Source organism: Diospyros lotus, chromosome 5, assembly GCF_014633365.1.
Source record: "Diospyros lotus cultivar Yz01 chromosome 5, ASM1463336v1, whole genome shotgun sequence".
Taxonomy (NCBI): Eukaryota; Viridiplantae; Streptophyta; class Magnoliopsida; order Ericales; family Ebenaceae; genus Diospyros; species Diospyros lotus.
Window position 1 is genome coordinate 24,265,571 of NC_068342.1, and position 8,918 is coordinate 24,274,488.

Here is an 8,918-nt window from a genome sequence, read left to right on the forward strand (position 1 = left end):
GGCGGTTTCTAAACTGCCGCAATTGGCGACGGTTCTTTTGAATTTAGTGACGGTTGTGAAACCGCGCTGTTGTAATTATTGACTTAAATAAATTAAATATTTTAGCGGCAGTTTGAGAAACCGTTGCTAAATTTTAAATTTGGCGGCAGTTTCTAAAACCGCTGCTATTGTTAAATGTCTTAGCGGCAGTTATAAAACCGCCGCTATTGTTAAATGTCTTAGCTGCAGTTTTATAATTGTCGCTAAATTAATTTCTTTCAAATTATAGTGGCGGTTTACAAACCGCCGCTAAATGAACTTATTAAAAATATAGCAACGGTTTTAAAATCGCTGCTAAATTCAATAATACCTGCTTACCCTATCTGCCTTGAAATACCTGATTACCTGTGTACCTAAATGGCCCATAAATATCCAAATTCACAACACACAATACACCAAATTCACAAACACAATATCTCCATCTATTTAATCAACAAACTATAAAGATTCCAACTTAAATATCCAAACATGTAAAATATCAAAGTCCATTCAAAATAAACTTACATATCAAAATGAAATTTAAAAAGTTTAGAAGTCAAGTTGTTCAAATATTTTAACAATACATCAATTTTGTTGGTCTGGAAGTTGTGGTGGATCATGAATGTTATGACTAGATATCGAAGACCGCCTTCCCGCTGGTGAAGCTTGTCCAGTATTCGCATCCGGTGCTTGAAATAATTAAAATTGTATTAGATGTATACAAAATATAAAAACATACTCTTAAAAGTATTTGTAGGCATAAACATAAACAATCACTTAAAATGAAAAATGAAAATTAATAATTTCAGAATTAACATACCATTGAATTGAGCATTGCAACAATCTCAGGTGGTATATTCGCCACAACGTTTGTCAAAAGAAAACTCACTACACCTTGAAAATTTTGTAGCTGCGACTCTGAACTTTGAACCTTTTGTTTATTAGTTCGTAATTCTTCTGTCAAAAAGTTCACTTGTTCTTGACATGATGGACTGGTATTATTGGAAGATGAAGATATCCCATTTAATTGATTAGCGGTCCCAAAAACTTGATTTGGACTCGGCCTGAGTGTTCTTTTCCTAGCACTTGAGCAAGTGAATCGTGTAAGGAGACTGACTGTGGAGATGTGCCTTGACTCTCAATGTCAAAAGTTTTGTCCTGTATATGTATGGATTAAAAAACAATATCAATAACAACTAAACACTAGCAAATCAACTCACAAAAAACTCCGATTAACACCAGCAAATCAACTCACAAAATTTTTTCTATATAAATATGGATGTTTTTCTACTTGACATAAAATTCCCCTATCAAATTGGAAATCAACTGATGTCATAAATTTTGAACATTACAACAAAGTGAAGTGAAAGAAATGAATTGACAGATAAGATATGGCCATCATCAAGCTAATTACACAACAGTGGCACTCACATTAATTTCCTTATCATCATTCCCTATCAAGTCAGCATTTATGTCAACAACCAAAGCAGAAAAGGCCCAGTCATACTCTGAAAGTAATCTTAAGAACCTGACAGTCAAATTGACAATGAGGAAACAAATAACAGTAGTCTAAGAAAGTCGCACTTTCTTTTTTTGCTAATTCATAAAGGAATAAATAACAAAGTACATGGCTATATGTAATCTCCTGTGCAAACACTAATTAACAGATACTCAGCTAAAAATTTTATGATCAGAAAAACAAATTATTTGAGAGCACATTAACACATTTGAACTAAGAGGAGAACCTCTAGATGAAATGAACAAGAAATACAAGTTTATTAGCAGTAAAATAAATATGATAGTAAAATATAAAATGTGGTTACTAGATAATCAGTATCCCACATAGGAAAACTGTCCACTGCAGCTAGCATCTTCTCTTCTTGTAGATGCACTAACTCAAGAGTATCCTTTGTTGACAGCAGCCAACATATTCTCACCACTGTGGGCACTAGAAGGCCCCCAACCCAGGAAGCACAGACACTTCATTTTAGGTATTGTACCCATCTCTGACATGCATTGAACATGTAATGACCTATTAGAGGGCCTAATATTTATTCAAGAATTATTTAATTAATTGTTGAAGTATTTGATTAAGCAATTTTTCCAATTAATTATTTAATGTGGCAATTTAGAGATTTTGAAGGAAAAAAATAGCATTTATTTCTTTTTAATTTTGGAGTTAAAGAATTTGCCAAGGTGGCAAACTAGTGATTTTTAATTGAGATAATAGTATTTAAATAGCATTTAAATGGCATTTATTTTATGGATTAAATGCAAGGGCATGAAGGTAATTTTAGAGTTTTATTATTATTTGAGAGTTTTAATAATATTTTTTGTATTATTATTAATTAAGTGGGAGTATGTATTTAAAGAAGAATGAGAATCCATGTATGAGATGGATTTGGATTAAGAGTCTCCTAGTCCCAATAGGAGAAGGTTTTGAGAGTCTCCAAGTTCAATTGGGAGAGGGATTTCAAGTTATAAAAAGAAAGAGATCTAGGACTTTATGTCTATATATAGAGCCCATTACCTTAGCTTTTCTTCACGCCGTGTGAAGAACAGAAAGGCCAAGAGATAGCAGAGGCTTGCTAGAGTCTCCAGGATCGCTCCAGGGTTCGATCAAAGAGTTCTATCAAGCAAGTATTCTTCTTGTAATGCCTTCCATTACAGGTTCATATAAGTTTTTCAGATTATTCCAATTCTTCATTGAGTTCTCAGATTTTATATCAGTAAGCAGAGACGTATATATATATGTGTATAACAGTGAAGTTATGAGCAAGTTCTATTAATCCCTATCCATTTTGGATTACAAGTTCTATAAATCCTTATCCATTTTGGATTGCAAGTTCCATTAATCCTCATCCATTTTGGATTGCAAGTTCCATTAATCCTTATCCATTTTGGATTGCAAGTTCTATTAATCCTTATCCATTTTGGATTGCAAGTTCTATTACTCTAAGTTTTAATATCCGGATACCTTGTATCGTATCCGGATGTATCTAAAGTTCTTCGAGTATGATATCTGAATGGTTTGTTTATACATCCGGAAAGGTCAAGATAATATCTGGATGTCTCACTTGATATCTGGATGCCTCCCTCAAAAGTTAAATTTTTCATTCGAATAGTCCCCAGTTATATCTGAATGCATTAGTGAGATATCCGGATGACCAAAATCATATCCGGATGTCTTAGTTCATATCTGAATACTTCCTAGCATATCCGAATAGCTTCTGCTTTGAATGTCAGTGTATCCGGATGAACCTTCTTCATATCCGGATGTCTTTCATCATATCCGGATATCCTTCCTGATATCCTGATGACTTTTCTAGAAATCCAATTTAGCTTCCAGTGAGTCCTAATTCAAGTTTAATTCAATTAATATATTCAATACCTTTTAACATTGAATTCATAAGCCAGAACATGACAAGTTAATCATACCCATACCCTAAATCATAGTTCATTGAATCTTTGTATTCTAATATATAGATGAAGATCATATCATGTTCAGCATTATTATAACATGATCAGCATTATTTTGTGAGATTATGTGCATACATTTTGGTATGAGCATTGAGCAAGACTTTATATGGAGCACTACATATCGTGTGCTAGCAGTTATGTGAGCATTGCATTGCATTGCATTATGCGCGCCAGGCGGCTTGTCCGTGGGGATCCCATCAGTTTCAGTTTTAGCTCAGTTTATGAGTTGCTCGCCTGTGGCAACCAGGGGCCTAGGGGCTTTGCCCACAGTATGTGCTTATAGTTTTTATGTATGCAAGTTTCGGTTCAGACAGGTATGTATTATCAGATTATGTGGGCCTATGAGCCAAAGTTGCATACCTGCATTTAGTTTACAGTTTATGTGCATTACATTTTTATGAATGCAATCAGACAGTGATTATCTAGTACAAGTTCAATTATCTATTTATCAATATCGATATTCTTTGATTCAGCTTCAGTATTCTTTCCAGCTTATTACTTGCTGAGCTTTTGTAGCTCACCTTGTACTCTTCACGCCTCCAGGTTCTAGCAGGGGAGTATCAGATGTGGGGCCTAGCAGCAGTGTTTAGTAGTGTGTGTACATGGAGCAGCTTAAGATAAAAGATGTCTGGGAGTCTGTTGAGTTTCATAGTGTTTTCTCAGTTTAGATCTATTTTATATTTTAGTTTAGGGATTGTCCCTTAGACAGAGTTTGTGCTTTTCAGTCTATATTGACTCAGAGTTTTTATTCCAGTTGATTGAGATGTTCAGTCATGGTATCAAATTTCAGATTATCAGTTAGTTTATCTTATTTTTCCCGTAGCACCTCTTCTCGGGTAGTTCTAGGAGAGGGGGTGTTACAGAACATGCTAAAAAGTACCCTAACTTTTTTATTTCTCCATGAGTACTCTATTGACAAGGCCAAAATACATGTTCAACCAAATAACTACATTAATTTTATTATTATTTCCATTTTCTGACATGTTTAAGACACTAGACACATGTCTATGAGTTGAAAACATAAAGCACATACATAGCCCTAAATTAGACAAGCCCAACATGGTAGGGTTTGAATAGAGCATTTAGAACATTGTTTGGCAAAAAAATTTGAACCTGAGAGAGGGAAACAAATCATCATCATCAACTATACCTTATGGAAATGGTGTTTGCTTTTGGCATACTTCAGGTTACAGTTCTAAAATAAGGGACTGCTGCCTTTGAGAACTTCATATCAATTAAAGCATTATGGTTAATCATCGTCGAATTTAATTTTAAAGATAGCAGGCACTAAAAGTAACTTTTTTATATTAGAAATCTAGAGTATCAATTCAATTGCAAAGAATTTTTTTTACCATGAATCAATTGGAATTTTAAAAAATAACAACCAGAAAATTCATATATTTGTTACTCTGCTAAAGTTTGCATCTATATGTAATATTTCCTTCAGGGCATTGGATGGCTGACACCTTCTCTCTCTCTCTCTGTGTGTGTGTGTGTGTGTGTGTGTGTGTGTGTGTGTGTGTGTGTGTGTGTGTGTGTCTGTATAAACTATTAGGTTTTTCTCTCCTACTCTTCCAGCTAGTTTTGTATCCCTTGGTGGAGAGAAATTTTGGGCCAATAATGGTGTCTCGTATTGGAGCAGTATGCCACTACCGATCCTTTGCTATTCAATCTATTTCTACTTCAATTTTCTTCTGCTGCTTGTGTTAATGTTGTTTATATCTGGCTCTAAATGAAGGTTTCAACCATACCATTGTTGTCCAGTTACTCATGGATAGCTATGCTATCTGGACCTTGCCTCTTCTTGGTAGTTAGTTGTGCATCTGTATTAAAGAACGTATTGTCGGTAAGTGCTAAATCAAACCTCAAAATTCTTTCTTGTCACCATGATGTTTTCTGACCTCTGCTGCTTGTTGTTTGTTAGTTGTGCATCTGTATTAAAGAACTTATTCTTGGTAAGAGTTAACAAGACTCAAATATTCTTTCTTGTTGCCACTAACCCTAACGGATAAGAAGATGCAACCATTTATGAAATCCGAGTAATAGGCAACTTTCCACATCAAATTTATAAGAAACTCTCTTTTTTTGCGGGGTGCTAAAAAAGGGTAGGAGGGGGCACCAGGTGCTGGCAATCCTACATGGATGTAACCATGACAACCTCTGTCTGCTGAGGAACCATAAGGCGTATGGGGAGCTCGAATGGTCACAGTTTGTTTTGTAGAACTTTTTCATTACTATCTACCTGAAGATTCAAGACGTTCCAACTTCTCTAAGATTTCCCTTATCTAATGAAGAAAAAAAACTATAAAATTTACACAAATACTTTCCAGCTTTAGTGACACTCCTGCTTTCTCCTAAAGTTTCCTCCATTCGATGAAGTGGATAATTATGCAGTCTACATTAGCATGTCTGATTTCAGTTACTACTAAGTGCTTTGTGTTAGAACACTAGCTCTAGTGGACATTCTTGTGCCAACCAAGAATTTGGCTGGGCCTTCTTATGATACATATATAAAAAGTGCTGCTTTTCTTTGATTTCACTAAACAGGTAGGAACCGAAATGTTAGATGCATGAAAAATCCTAATTTCAAACCCATGCAAATATTTTGGAGTATTTCTTTTGGAAAAGTAGAAAATAATTGCCATTCACATACTTGTCTCTAGGAAGCATGATTTGAGATGGCACCATAGTCTCAACAAACCATTGAGCCAATTTCAAATTTCAACTTATTCCTGCTTATCTTGAAAAAAAATTTCTTGTATAGATTTTTGTTTCTCTTAAACGTGCACTCTAAACATCAGGTATCTATTACAACAGGATTGTTTCTTCTACAAAATAGGGTGGTGGTAAGTTTCTGCTTTTATAGTTTGTTATTTTATGTTTGCAAATTAATAATGTAAAGAGGGGACCAATTTCAGACTCTAATAAACAAAGACATAAAAACAAGCAAAAGGTCTAAGAATTACGATATAACTGGGAAACAAAAGCAAAAGGTGTCTAGAAACAAACACTATAAGAACAAATAAATTTGAAAGTAAAGTTTAAGCTTGTGTCAAAACTTACGCTTATAGTTCGTGCTCCTTCATTCACAAAGGATCCGTCTTTCTTCTTATGTGTCATGATGTATAATAAACCCCTACTCACTGGCTGACCACTCTCAATTTCCTATAATTTAGAACAATTTTACATAAATGTTAGTTGATGTTAGAATGAAAAATTCATACTTAGGATAAATTTTTGTAATATTACCATCTCATGTTTTTTTCTTGCTAGACTCTTTGATCCTCCAGTGTGTGGGATTGTCAATTTGGATCGATTTTCACTATTTTGTAGACACATCTCTTAAATATCTAACAAGAACATCATTAGTTGAATTATACTTATTTAGTTGTATAAAGAGTAGTACTCTTATAAGCAAGATTAGTAACATCACCTTAGTTTTCTCGCGTGCACGATAATCAATGAAACTTGCCCACTAGTCTTGTGAGATTCCTGGTGGATGTTTTAAAAGATTTGCCTCTCAACCAATAGTGGGATCATAGTACTCGTGGTATAACTTGCATCTATTATCCTTCCATTTTTTTCCAATGTTTCTCAAAATGAAATTCTTCACATGTCCTTCGTCAACATTAAATTTTTCCTTCAAAAAATAAGAATGTTAATTATAACAAAATATTCAAAAAAATATATCAAAACAACAAATATTAGTTAATTACCATGACTCTATTTTTGTAAATTTCATCTTTATATGCGTTTGGAACTTTATGCCAGCTTTCATAATTGACAGGAAAAGCGACAAAATCATAAGCTAGCTCCCCTAAAATCCCTCCAAATAGTCCCGCTGCATCTCCTATGGGTTGGAGCGTCTCATTAAACTCTAACATGACATGCCTTCCATGTGCAAGCAACCAAACATCCTTAACCTATAGTTTTTCTTGTTTTATAACTCCATGTTCATCTGTTAATCAAAATACATATACCTAATTTAATAATTAATGCAAGTATATAATAATTACACGCAATTTAAATATTTTGTGCATACCTATCACATTAACTGTCCAGTAATGGCGTGATGTAGACGAGCCTGTCGATGGAAAATCCTGAGATAGTGTGGGGTGGATGATTCTGATGGAGTCTGTGTGAGACCCCTTCCTGAATACCCCGACCAAGCCGAAGAACCCGAGCGAGGACCCGCACGAGGGGAAAAGAAATAGAATAAAAACCACCCTGACCTGTCATGCATGCACAACTAGGATCATCCATACTCATACATAAGAGATAATAGCGGAAGCATAATACATCCTAGGCATGCATAAACTGATAACCGGTCACAGGGTTACATAGCATAAAGATGCACATATACAAAAATCGTGCTAAGCACTCAAAGGCTAAAAGTCTATGGCACAACACTACAAGGTACACAACCAAAATAGGATCTGCTAGGACTGCCCTGTACACCACCTATCGACAAAGCTCAAAGACCGCTAGCCTCGCCCCCATACTTAGCCTTGTCCTTACCTGGAATGAAGAGAAGCAAGAGTGAGTCATAAGACTCAGCAAGCATATAAGAAATGAAAGGCTGATAAGAGTATGAAAACTAAAGATAACTCGCACCCAAGTGCTTAACTCATGCCGAGCATGACAACCAACCATACATCACATGTCCATGAATCACATGACAGATATGCAAAACTGCAGCATAATAAAATATGCACATATTGGTCCTTGGGGCCCACATAAGACACTCGACACCCAAGTCCCTACTACAAACCTATCGTTGCCCTGAAAGGCAGCTGAACCTGTAACTCGAGCTGAAGCTCACTCGAGTGGGAACGACCCACACTCGTCTCTACAACTAGAGCCAAAGCTGAAACTAGAGCCAAAGCTGTAACTGGAGTCGAAGCTATAATTGGAGCCGAAGCTGTAACTCGAGCCGAAGCTCGCTCGGCACACTAGAACGTCCGAAAAACATCACAACACACACACACGGCGCCAGTAACCATGCAATGCACAGATATAATGCAGTGGCATAATGAGCATAAACGATGATACATAGCCCCCATAAGCCATGCATCAAGCCTTGCTCGCCCATATAGGAAATCACATACAATGCAGTGCTTATGTAATGCAGAGGCATAATGAGCACAAACGATGATACATATCCCCCATAAGCCATGCATCAAGCCCTGCTCGCCCTGAAAGGAAGACACATATAATGCAATATGCTCATGTCCAAGCACACAAGTCACATGAAACACCCATATGCATATCCCAGGCCCATGCATGCATATGAACTGACAAGATACTGGTAATAAAAGAGACATGCAAATACTCTCGGCCACAACAATCTGTAACAAGAACCTACTCACGGGTTCCTAGCTTCATTCCACAAAAGAATAGGAGAGGAAACTAACTCTCCA

At 35.9% G+C, this 8,918-nt stretch overlaps 1 long non-coding RNA gene across 1 annotated transcript; it reads right to left on the reverse strand.

Annotated features, from left to right (window-relative positions):
* Window positions 1–584: 584 nt before the first annotated feature.
* Window positions 585–7,719, reverse strand: LOC127802626 (uncharacterized). Its single transcript, XR_008023312.1, has 6 exons — window positions 7,541–7,719; window positions 6,932–7,138; window positions 6,748–6,848; window positions 6,562–6,663; window positions 839–1,472; window positions 585–707 (listed from the first exon to the last, which is right to left on the reverse strand). It is a non-coding gene; the product is annotated as an uncharacterized LOC127802626 (long non-coding RNA).
* Between the last annotated feature and the right edge of the window lie 1,199 nt (window positions 7,720–8,918).